The sequence below is a fragment of the Oncorhynchus clarkii genome, chromosome 21 (assembly GCF_045791955.1).
Source record: "Oncorhynchus clarkii lewisi isolate Uvic-CL-2024 chromosome 21, UVic_Ocla_1.0, whole genome shotgun sequence".
NCBI lineage: Eukaryota > Metazoa > Chordata > Actinopteri > Salmoniformes > Salmonidae > Oncorhynchus > Oncorhynchus clarkii.
Genome location: NC_092167.1, coordinates 17,399,381 through 17,411,906, shown reverse-complemented (window position 1 = coordinate 17,411,906; position 12,526 = coordinate 17,399,381). Strand labels below are relative to the sequence as shown.

At 44.8% G+C, this 12,526-nt stretch overlaps 1 pseudogene; it reads left to right on the top strand.

Annotated features, from left to right (window-relative positions):
- Positions 1 to 3,695: 3,695 nt before the first annotated feature.
- On the top strand, positions 3,696 to 11,773 carry LOC139379340 (branched-chain-amino-acid aminotransferase, cytosolic-like; annotated as a pseudogene).
- Positions 11,774 to 12,526: the final 753 nt, after the last annotated feature.

Below are 12,526 nucleotides of genomic sequence, written 5' to 3'. Positions count from 1 at the left end.
CGGGCAGCCCAATTCTAATCTTTTGTCCTTTATTTGGTCTTTTGACCAATCCCTTTTTCAGAGCTGATTGGTCAAAAGACCAATTAGTGAGAGAAAAAAAATCTGAATTGGGCTGCCTGTGTAAATAAATGCAGTCCAGGAAGGGTAGATCTGAGACAGGCCTAATCCAGTCAGGCACTGAGAGCAGCCAACCACAGCAGAGCATTTGCCTTTTTGCTACTGATCTAGACTAATATTTACCTCCACCCTCATGGTTAATGTTAGGATTGGGGGAGAGTTATCTGATCCTAGAACTGTGGTAAAGGCAACTCCTACACTGAGAGCGGTTGTGTCAGGTGTCCTCTGTGGTTGTTTGTTTATTGAGTGGCTCATGTTCCTAGAAGTTAAAAGCCTGGAGTGTCCTCTACTGGCCAGCAGGAGAATTGCAGAACTCTGAAGCACCTGATGAGATACAGTGCATTTGGAAAGTATTCAGACCCCTTGACTTTTTCCACATTTTGTTACGTTACAGCCCTATTCTAAAATCAATTAAATAGTTTTCCCCCCTCATCAATCCACACACAATATCCCATAATGACAAAGCAAAAACAGGTTTTTAGATATTTTTTGCTAATTTATTAAAAAATAAAAATAAAACTGAAATAGGGAAAGGGAAAGGGGGATACCTAGTCAGTTGTACAACTGAATGCCTTCAACTGGAATGTGTCTCACATTTACATAAGAAATCAGACCCTTTACTCAGTCATTTGTTGAAGCACCTTTGGCAGCGATTACAGCCTTGAGTCTTCTTGGGTATGACGCTACAAGCTTGGCACACCTGGCTCTGTCCGGATATACTGTCCCCGTCCATACAGCCAGCTGGATGCTCAGTACATCGCGCAGACAGGAATACAGAACTCTCTGGGAGAAAGAAAGGCGGTGTTGTATGTTTCATGATTAACTACTCATGTTGTGATTGTGATAACATACAGGAACTCAAGTCCTTTTGTTCACCTGATCTAGAATACCTCACAAATCAAATGCAGTCCGTATTACCTCCCAAGAGAATTCTCTTCGGTTATAGTCAGTCGTGTATATTCCCGCTCAAGCCGATGCCACGAAGGCCCTCAAGGAACTACACTGGACTTTCTGCAAACTCGAAACCACATATCCTGAAGGTGAACTGCTCCCAAGGACTGTGGGTTCTCGTTCTCCGTGGCCGACGTGAGTAAGACATTTACCCTCGCAATTCTGCCAGACCAGACAGTATCCTAGCCACGTCCTCAGAGCATGTGCAGACCAGCTGGCTGGAGTGTTTACGGACATATTCCATTTATCCCTGTCCCAGTCTGCTGTCCCCACTTGCTTCAAGATGTCCACCACTGCTCCTGTGTCCAAGAAAGCAAAGGTAACTGAACTAAATGAACATCGCCCCATAGCACTCACTTCTGTCATCATGAAGTGCTTTGAGAGGCTTAGTTAAGGATAATTTCACCTCCACCTTACCTGACTTCCTAGACCCACTATATATTTACATACCACCCCAATAGATCCACATATGATGTAATCGCCATTGCACTGCACACTGCCCTATCTCATCTGGAGAAGAGGAATACCTATGTAAGAATGCTGTTCATTGATTATAGCTCAGCCTTCAACACCATAGTACCCTCAAAGCTATTCATTAAGCTTGGGGCCCTGGGTGTAAACCCCGCCCTTTGCAACTGGGTCCTGGACTTCCTGACGGGCCGCCCCCCAGGTGGTGAAGGTAGGAAACAACACCTCTATTATACTGATCCTCAACACAGGGGCCCCACAAGGGTGCGTGCTCAGCCCCCTCCTGTACACCCTGTTTAACCTTTACTGCATGGCCACGCACGCCTCCAACTAAATCATCAAGTTTGGAAAATAACCTCAACGTTAACAAAATGAAAGAACTGATCAACAGAGAGAGAACACACCTTTTCACATCTGCGGAACCGCGGTGGAGAAGGTGAAAAGCTTCAAGCTCCTCGGCGTACACATCACTGATAAAATGAAATGGTCCACCCACACAGACAGTGGGCTCAACAGCTAAATTCATCTTGGCCCCTAAGAACCTCACAAACTTTTACAGATATACAATTGAGAGCATCCTGTCAGGCTGTATCACTGCCTGGTACGGCAACTGTACAATGCCCTTAACCGCAGGGCTCTCCAGAGGGTGGTGCAGTCTGCCCAACGCATCACCGGGGCACACTATCTGCCCTCCAGGACACCTACAGCACCCGATGTCACAGGAAGGACAAAAAGATCATCAAGGACATCAACCACCCGAGCCACGGCCTGTTCACTCTGCTATCATCCAGAAGGCGAGGTCAGTACAGGTGCATCAAAGCAGGGACCGAGAGACTGAAAAACAGCTTCTATCTCAAGGCCATCGGACTGTTAAATAGCCATTACTAGCCGGCTACCACCCGGTTACTCAACCCTGCAAGAGGCTGCTTCCCTATGAACATAGACATGGAATCACTGGTCACTTTTAAACATGTTTACATATTGTTTTACTCATTTCATATGTATGTACTGTACTCTACTGTATTTTAGTCCATGCCACTCAGACAGTGCTCATCCTAATACTTATATGTTTCGTAATTCCATTATTTTACTTTGAGATGTGTGTGTACTGTTGTCAATTGTTAGATACTACTGCACTGTTGGACCTAGGAACACAAGCATTTCGCTACACCTGCAAAAACATCTGCTTAAAATGTGTATGTGACCAATAAAAATCAATTTGATTTGGGGAGTTTCTCCCATTCTTCTCTGCAGATCCTCTCTAGCTCTGTCAGGTTCGATGTGGAGCGGCGCTGCACAGCAATTTTCAGGTCTCTCCAGAGATGTTAGATCAGGTTCAAGTCCAGGCTCTGGCTAGGCCACTCAAGGACATTCAGAGACTTGTCCTGAAGCCCCTCCTGCGTTGTCTTGGCTGTGTGCTTAGGGTCGTTGTCCTATTGGAAGGTGAACCTTCAACACCGGTCTGAGATCCTGAGTGCTCCGAGGCAGGTTTTCATCAAGGATCTCTCTGGACTTTGCTCCATTCATCTTTCCCTCGATCCTGACTTGTCTTCCAGTACCTGCCGCTGAAAAACACCCCCACAGCATGATACTGCCACCACCATGCTTCACCGTAGGGATGGTGCCTGGTTTCCTCCAGACGTGACACTTGGCATTCAGGCAAAAGAGTTCATCAGACCAGAGAATCTTGTTTTAGGTGCCTTTTGGCAAACTCCAAGCGGGCTGTCATGTGCCTTTTACTGAGGAGTGACTTCCATCTGGCCACGCTACCATAAAGGCCTGATTGGTGGAGGACTGCAAAGATGGTTGTCCTTCTGGAAGGTTCTCCCATCTCCACAGAGGAACTTTGGAGCGCTGTCAGAGTGACATTCAGGTTCTTGGTCACCTCCCTGACCAAGGCCCTTCTCCCCCAATTGCTCAGTTTGGCCAGGCGGCCAGCTCTAGGAAAAGTATCAATGGTTCCAAACTTCTTCCCTTTAAGAATGATGGAGGCTGTGTTCTTGGGGACCTTCAATGCTGCAGAAGTGTTTTGGTACATACCTATACATTTTACAACAGTGTTTGTGGACAATGACATACAGTATATTACACCTAAAGCAGTGTGAATAATGAGTTTACATCTAAACCATGTCCTCTATATCCTCCCCCCCCAGGCAGCTGACCTGGTCATTGAGCTGTCCCAGACCCACAAGGCCAAACCTGACCTGACCAATCTGGTGTTTGGAACTGTGTTCTCTGACCACATGTTGACCATAGAGTGGACGAATGCTGGAGGCTGGCAGAAACCTCACATCAAGCCCTTTGGTAACCTGTCTCTCCACCCGGCCCGCTCAGCCATGCTCTACGCTGTGCAGGTAGGAAACACCACCTTGTTAGGCCTTGTTAGAAAGTTAATGTATCTCACGCTCATGCTGTCCATTCTTGCTGATAGTAATGAAGACTAACAGTGGAAATATGTTGGTAGATTTATTACATACATTTAATTTTTTTTTAATATTTATTTTGTACTAAAATAACTTAGGCAATCTATAAGTATATTAAATATGTCTAATAACATCAATTCATTCAAGGATATGACAAAGCAGCAGGAGACAAAGTTAAAGGTGCAAAATCAGGTGCCGGTTCATTAAATTATAGTGTTCGAAAATGAATGATGGCAGAAATATTAACAAAACGTGAGAAACAACTGTCAAAGGGTCTGAAAAGGTCTGAAAACTTCCCAAATGCAAGGCTTAAACAGGCACGTGCAGCTAATGTAACATACTTGGCACCAGCCTACCAATGAGCAATTCCAACACTGGTGAAAATGTACAGGTCAGCATCTACACTACAGGTATGTATAGGACCTTCCCCATGGTTGTCACATCTTACAGACCCAATTTCAGTGTTTTCAATCAGGAAACAGACTGTGCTGCTGAGATGCTGAGAGTTTGTGTTGAGAGCTTAAGATGAATGTACTACACTTTAATTGTAGCTAGGATAAGAATAGGCACAGCTAGGATAGTTGAAGGACAGTGGGTTGGACATAAATGGCCAACACATGTACACTCATTTGTACTGAAACTTACACACACACACACACACACACATAGGTTCAGGAAGCCAATTTCCCATTCTGGACCTCATTCATTATGTTTACATTTACATTTTTGTATATTCACTCTGTTCAGAGAATGACTAGAGGTCAGTGGTTCTCTCCTGTCTGCCAGTCTTAACCCCTGTCTCTTTCCTCTCCTCTGATCTCTGGTCAGTTGTTTGAGGGTATGAAGGCATACCGAGGTGCTGATGACAAAGTCCGTCTCTTCAGACCCATGCTTAACATGAACCATATGGCGAAGTCTGCAGAGAGGGCCTGCCTGCCGGTAAGAACACATACAGGCTGTGGTACTGAACAAACATCCCTGTTAGTGAGTATTTCTCCCTTGCCAAGGTAATCCATCCATCTGACAGGTGTAGCATATCAAGAAGCTGATTAAACAACATGATCATTACGCAGGTGCACCTTGTGCTGGGGACAATACAAGCCCACTCACATTGCCACATATGTATCAGATTTTGACAGAGCGTGTAATTGGAGCTGTTGCCAGATAATTTAATGTACATTTTTTCTACCATAAGCCGCCTCCAATGTTGTTTTAGAGAATTTGGCAGTACGTCCAACCTCACTCACAACCGCAGACCACGTGTATGGTGTCATGTGGGCGAGCGGTTTGCTGACGTCAACATTGTGAACAGAGGGCCCCATGGTTGCGGTGGGTTTATGGTTTGGGCAGGCATACTGTAAACTATGGACAACGAACACAATAGCATTTTATCGATGGCAATTTGAATACACAGAGATACCGTGATGAGAACCTGAGGCCCATTGTCGTGCCATTCATCTGCCGCAAACACCTCATGTTTCAGCATGATAATACACAGCCCCATGTTGCAAGGATCTGTACACAATTCCTGGAAGTTGAAAATGTTCCAGTTCTTCCATGGCCCGCATACTCACCAGACATGTCACCCATTGAGCATGTTTGGGATGCTATGGATTGATGTGTACGACAATGTGTTCCAGTGTCCACCAATATCCAGCAACTTCACACAGCCATTGAAGAGGAGGGGGACAACATTCCACATTCCACAGGCCACAATCAACAGCCTGATATGCGCTGCATGAGGCAAATTATGTTCACACCAGATACTGACAGGTTTTCTGATCCACGCCCCCTACCTTTTCTTTAAGGTATCTGTGACCAACAGATATTCCCAGTCATGTGAAATCCACAGATTGGGGCCCAATGATTTTTTTTTAAATGACTGATTTCCTTATATGAACTGTGACTCAGTAAAATCTTTGACATTTTTGCATGTTGTGTTTATGTTTGTGTTCGGTGTAGATACAGTGTCTAGTATCTACAGTGTGTCATGTCATGTACAGTACAAGACTGGAACAATGTTCCACAGAACATCAACATAATTGCTTTTCCTACTAGCACTGACTTTGCAGATAACTTTTTAATTGAGAAAAATGTACTTACGACAACTGCGATATGTGGCTGTCTCACTAAGCTATCTTAAGATGAATGCACTAACTCTAAGTCACTCTGGATAAGAGAGTCTGCTACAGGACTTTCTGTAGTGTCTGCTGCAGTCACTGAAGGTTATGTTTGTTCATATTTTTGTCCCATTTCTCCTTTCCTGGCTCAACCTTTCATTGGTCGTCTCTCCATCTCCCCCCTCCCTCCTCCAGGCCTTTGACAGGACCGAGTTGGTAGAGTGTATCAGGAGACTGGGTACCCCAGTCAGACTCTGCCAGTCTCTACATCCGACCCAACTCCCTGGGTACTGAGGTGAGGAGATGACCAACCAACCACTCTCTGTCTCCTTCTGTGAGGGCCTGTCTCATTCACTCTCATATGTTGTGACAGGGCTCTCCCTCTATCTAGCTTCCCCTGTACTTGTTGGTGAAGTAGCAATAATTTATTTGTGAATAGTTCAAGAGTATGTCAACTATTGACATGTGTGTACGTGTGTGTGTGTGTGTGGCCTGTGTCCCTTCATAGCGGTCTCCAGGAGTGAAGAAGCCATCCCATGCTCTACTTTATGTGATCCTGAGTCCTGTTGGTTCCTTCTTCAGTACAGGAGCTAAACCTGTCTCTCTCTGGGCCGACTCCAAATACATCAGAGCCTGGAGAGGAGGGACAGGAGACTGTAAGATGGGGGGTTAGAGGAGGGACTGGAGACTGTAAGATGGGAGGGTTAGAGGAGGGACTGGAGACTGTAAGATGGGAAGGTTAGAGGAGGGACTTGAGACTGAAAGATGGGAGGGTTAGAGGAGGGACTGGAGACTGAAAGATGGGAGGGTTAGAGGAGGGACTGGAGACTGTAAGATGGGAGGGTTAGAGGAGGGACTGGAGACTGTAAAATATCCAACATATTACAAGTTAGGATTGGAATTGGTTACTGTACCCTTTGAGTAAAGGAAGAACAGACATGGTAGTATTCTTTTGAGATGCAGTAAAAATGCTTGCTTTGCAACGTGTTCTACTAATTTGTCCTGACCCTAATATCCCCACCCTGCCAACACTACTAATACAGCTTTACACCAGATTCAACTCTAAAGAGCTTTGGATTTCATTGTGGCACGATTTATGTACAGTACACAATAAGATCACGTGCTTGGTTACTCTAACGAACGGAACAGTGTCAAATCATTTTGGATTACGACACATGGAATTTAAATGTAAACGGACAACTCTCGTTTGTGGATTAAAATGAACATGAACATGGTGGTTTGTTTACAGGAACTATGGAGCATCTATCTACGCCCAGCATGAAGCAGTGGATTATGGGTGCCAGCAGGTCCTCTGGCTGTACGGAGACGACCATCAAATCACAAAAGTCGGAACCAAGAACATGTTCCTCTTCTAGAATAATGAGAAAGGAGGTAATCATGATCACTTTCAGTGTCATGGCCAATGAGATTAGAGATAATACCTTTGCTTTAATCGGGCTTTTGCAATTGGACAAGGCCAAAGGAAATATGGGTTGCGTTCCCATGTTCAGACATTCCATGCATCAACCAATGGTTGCATGCCACACAATTTCTAGAACATATGACGTGGTTAGCTGATACTTAAAATACCTATCCAGGCATTGAAAGATCTGGCATGCGTCAGCAATGTCTGAGCAGGGGAACACGACCATCCTCTTCTAGATCTGTTGATATGGACATAATGTTACTGAACAGGAAACGGATCTTTGTGTCTGATTGTACAACAGCGACATCTAGTGGTTAGAGTGTATATCACGACAGCTGCAGTCTTACATAGCCAGTGTTGTTCTTCACCTCTTCACCTCATCTCTGTAAACTGGGTCAGATTGGATATTCCATTGACACTAAAATATCTGTTAAATTCATTTGTTCATCCAATGTTTTTCTCTCCAGAGGAGGAGCTGGCAACGCCCCCTCTGGATGGAATAACTACCTACCTGGGATCACGCGGCAGAGCATCCTGGAACTCACCAGGAAATGGGTATGAGAGAAAGAATTATATACAGTAGATTCGGCATGTATTCAGACCCCTTGACCATATTTTGTTATGTTATAACCTTATTCAAAAACGGATTAAATCGTTTTTTCCCTCATTAATCTACACACAGTACCCCATAATGACAAAGAAAAAACTGGTTTTTAGATTTTTTTTGCAAATTAGGGCTATCTTCTGTATACCACCCCTACCTTGTCACAACACAACTGATTGACTCAAATGCATTAAGAAGGAAAACAATTCCACAAATTAACTTTTAACAAGGCACACCTGTTATTTGAAATGCATTCCAGGTGACTATCTCATGAAGCTGGTTGAGAGAATGCCAAGAGTGTGCAAAGCTGTCATCAAGGCGAAGGTGGCTACTTTGAAGAATCTCAAATCTAAAATATGTTTTGATTTGTTTAACACTTTTTTGGTTACTACATGATTCCATATGTGTTATTTCATAGTGTTGATGTCTTCACTATTATTCTACAATGTAGAAAACAGTAAAAATAAAGAAAAATCCTGGAATGAGTAGGTGTGTCCAAACTTTTGACTGGTACTGTATATAGAGAGGGTAAGAGGGGGGCAAGGACAATGTGTTCTCTAAGGGTAAGACATAAGATAGTTCAACAACAACACAGGGCACAAGCTAGGGGGCAACAGAAAGATAGAGGGTTGAACTTGCCATGGCACTCAGGGTTTAATTAAGGGAAAGATGGACTTGACACTCGCATGGACATACCACCAGGGGTGCTTCCATCTGCTACAGGGGCACAGGCACTATACCAGCGGCTATCACTGGCCATTAAACCAGTAGTCTGGTTGCCAGATCAGATACATGTATAGCATGACAAGGAATCTTGGAGGACTTGGCTAAAGCACAGGCAGATCTGGCAACTAAGATGCCATACTGGGGTGTGTGTGTGTGTGTGTGTGTGTGTGTGTGTGTGTATGTGTGTGTGTGTGTGTGAGAGAGAGAGAGAGAGAGAGAGAGAGAGAGAGAGAGAGAGAGAGAGACACAGAGAGAGAGAGAGAGAGAGAGAGAGAGAGAGAGAGAGCCCTGTTCTTGGAGAGCTACCATCCTGTAAGCTTTCACTCCAACCCTAATCTAGCAAACCTTATTTGAATAGCTGGTTGATAAGCTGAATCAGGTTAGTTACAACTGGGGTTGTCCCTCTCTCCTCCTCCACCTCCCTCTCTCCTCTTCTAGGGGGAGTTTAAGGTGTGTGAGCGGTACCTGACCATGGCAGACCTGTGCTGTGCTCTGAAAGAGGGCCGTGTTAAGGAGATGTTTGGCTCTGGTTCTGCATGTGTGGTCAGTCCTGTGGGATGCATACTCTACCAGGGAGAGGTACACAACCACAACTCACTACCCTTACAACATATGGATGGATGAATGAATGGATGGATGACTGAATGGATGGATGAATGATGCAATCAAGCAAGTGATCAAAACATTAGAATCAAGCACTTTCACGTTTAACACTTTGTCATAAACAAACAGCTACTCCAGAAAGTAGTCTTTTTAAATTGTGTGTGTCTCTCTCTCTAGAACCTACATATCCCCTGTCAGGAGGATTTCCCCCAGCTGGCCTCTAGACTGATGAAGGAGCTCACAGATATACAGGTAAGGTGGTCACAGACATCAATTCAACGTCTATTCCACGGTGGTTCAACGTCATTTAATTCAACCAGAGTGTGCCCAGTGAGACACGTTTGACAGAGGTCGATTGTATTGTAACCTCCACTCGCGCTATCAATTTGGATCCTTTTCGGAGGCGCAGCTGGCTAAGACGTTGTCGAGTCGGCGGTCACGTGTGTTTGCGAAGCAGTGGATCACCCGTTTGAGCCCAGCAAGTGGACAGGGACAGTGAAGGAAGCTATACTGTTAGGCAAGCACAGTGTCCTCTGTCACGCAATCAACCAAACAGGTACGTATGTATGCAGGCACACACAGCAGATGTGGCCTCTCCCACAGTAATGGTAACAGCTGGATGGACGTCAGGGCCTGCCAACTGTCTGACCTAGACTGATGTTATCCTCAGCACACAGACTATTCCATAGAGATACATACTATATTCATCTCGATTCTGTCTCCTCTGTGTTAGTGTATCAGGGCGGTTTTGTATTAGTAAAGTGTAGTGTGTATTCTGCCCTGTAGCTTGCCACATATCTGTATGTTCTACTCTCCATCGCCTTGGTTAAGAGCTGTAAATGGATACCATCCCACTCCCCCTGTCTGCCTACCAGAATACCTTTGCTAGTGGGAGTGTTAAACTGAGTAGGTCATTCATTCAATCTAGATCTTTCTCAGTATCTCTCTCTGTCTGTCTGGCCGTCTCTCTGTTACGTCTGTGAGTTTGTGTTCCTCTCTGCCTCATATCATTTCACCCTGTCAGGGCTAGGTCAGGTGATTATCGTTTTCCCTCTAAATCTCCTCATCGCCACGGCTTTGTGTGAGAGCTTGTGTGTGTCTCCTCTGCCAAACCACTAGTGCTGTGTGTGTAGCTGTGTGTGTGTGTGTGTGTGGATCTGTGTGTGTGCGTGCCTGCCTGCCTTTGTGTGTAAACCTTATCTGAGTGTATGTGTGGCCCTAGCGATAGCTTCTCTCCCCCTGTAGCTCATTGTGGCGCCGACACACAGCCAGACAGAGGAGATAGGAGGAGGTTCATGTAGTAATGGCTGGGCAGGGATGGGAGATAGAGCAGACACACAGTCCTGAAAGCTCTCATTAAGATGCCTGCTGTAATTACACAAACCTAATTATCGTCTCAGCCTTTGTGATCAAAGCCAAGATGCCGCAAATGACGCTGCTTGAGAGAGAGAGAGAGAGAGAGAGAGAGAGAGAGAGAGAGAGAGAGAGAGAGAGAGAGAGAGAAAAGAAAGAAATAACAACATTGAGTGAGAGAGAGAGAGAGAGAGAGAGAGAGAGAGAGAGAGAGAGAGAGAGAGAGAGAGAAATAACAACATTGAGAGAGAGAGAGAGAGAGAGAGAGAGAGAGAGAGAGAGAGAGAGAAATAACAACATTGAGAGAGAGAGAGAGAGAGAGAGAGAGAGAGAGAGAGAGAGAGAGAGAGAGACGGAGGAGCCTAAATGAACAATAACATCGACAAAATGCAGAAAAAACTCCAGTCTGATGTTAAATCTGTTGACATTTAATTTGGATGAGAAACAGAATGGTGTCCGCCTCCCCAAGAAGAAGACATTGGGCACAAACAAACGCGTTGTCTAAGACGAGGGGAGCGAGGGATGAGAAGAGGGATGAAAGATGGGTTTACTAACACGGCCCTCCGTTTCTCTTTCATGTTAATTAGAAATTGCATTTCTTTTGTTTCTCTTCGCGGGTGCTTATTTATTTTCACGACTCTGTCCATTACAACTAATTTGCAACATGAGACGTAAATAATTGGATTTGTCTCCGCGGTTGTCGCAGTTCAGGAACATTCTGTTTTGATTTGGTCGTTGTTTTGTGTGTGGCTGAGTTCGCAAGATTTCTTGGGATATTTGTTCTTTTTCGTTTTGTGTTTTTGGATGCGCCATTCACTGTGTTGTAGGCAAGGAGTTAAAACAGTTTGCGACTGCTAATGTAATTGTTGGCCTGTTGTTTTATGCCTGTTTGACCCCAGTTTACCTTTGACCTTCTGATGATCTTTTCTCTCATTGGTCACAGTACGGCCCGACCCAGAGTGACTGGTCTGTCCTTGTGTAACCAAGACACAGCGGTGTGGGTATCTGGAACAAACACACACACACACGCACGCACGCACGCACGCACGCACGCACGCACGCACACACACACACACACACACACACACACACACACACACACACACACACACACACACACACACACACACACACACACACACACACCAAATAACCAGCCGTCAGGGTAACATCTATATCAGTAAAATCTTGTGTGTGGGTAAACTCTTTTAAATGTGCAATAATCTTACTCAGATTGCAGTACACTGGATGTTCAGTTTGAAATCACATTTTATTTGTCACATACACATGGTTAGCAGATGTTAATGCGAGTGTAGCGAAATGCTTGTGCATCTAGTTCCGACAATGCAGTAATAACAAGTAATCTAACTAACAATTCCAAAACTACTGTCTTGTACACAGTGTAAGGGGATAAAGAATATGTACATAAGGATATATGAATGAGTGAAATCCCATAGGGTCAGTAGCAATATTATTCCACTCTAACTCTGCTCAAAATGTGCACGACCTCCAAGTTCACACACCCTGCCCTGCACATCTCAATAGTCTGCCCTGGTGTGGCAGCCCTGCTAAAGTGTGAACTCTAAAATATTACCAGCAGAAGATTTAGAGGAGTAACGTTAGCAATGACCAGCAACTAATGTTACACCACTTTGACTCAATAGACCTTTAAAGGGGTCATGTGACATAGGCAGAGGTTATGTAATTTCAGTATCGTTACATGCACGTGTGTGTT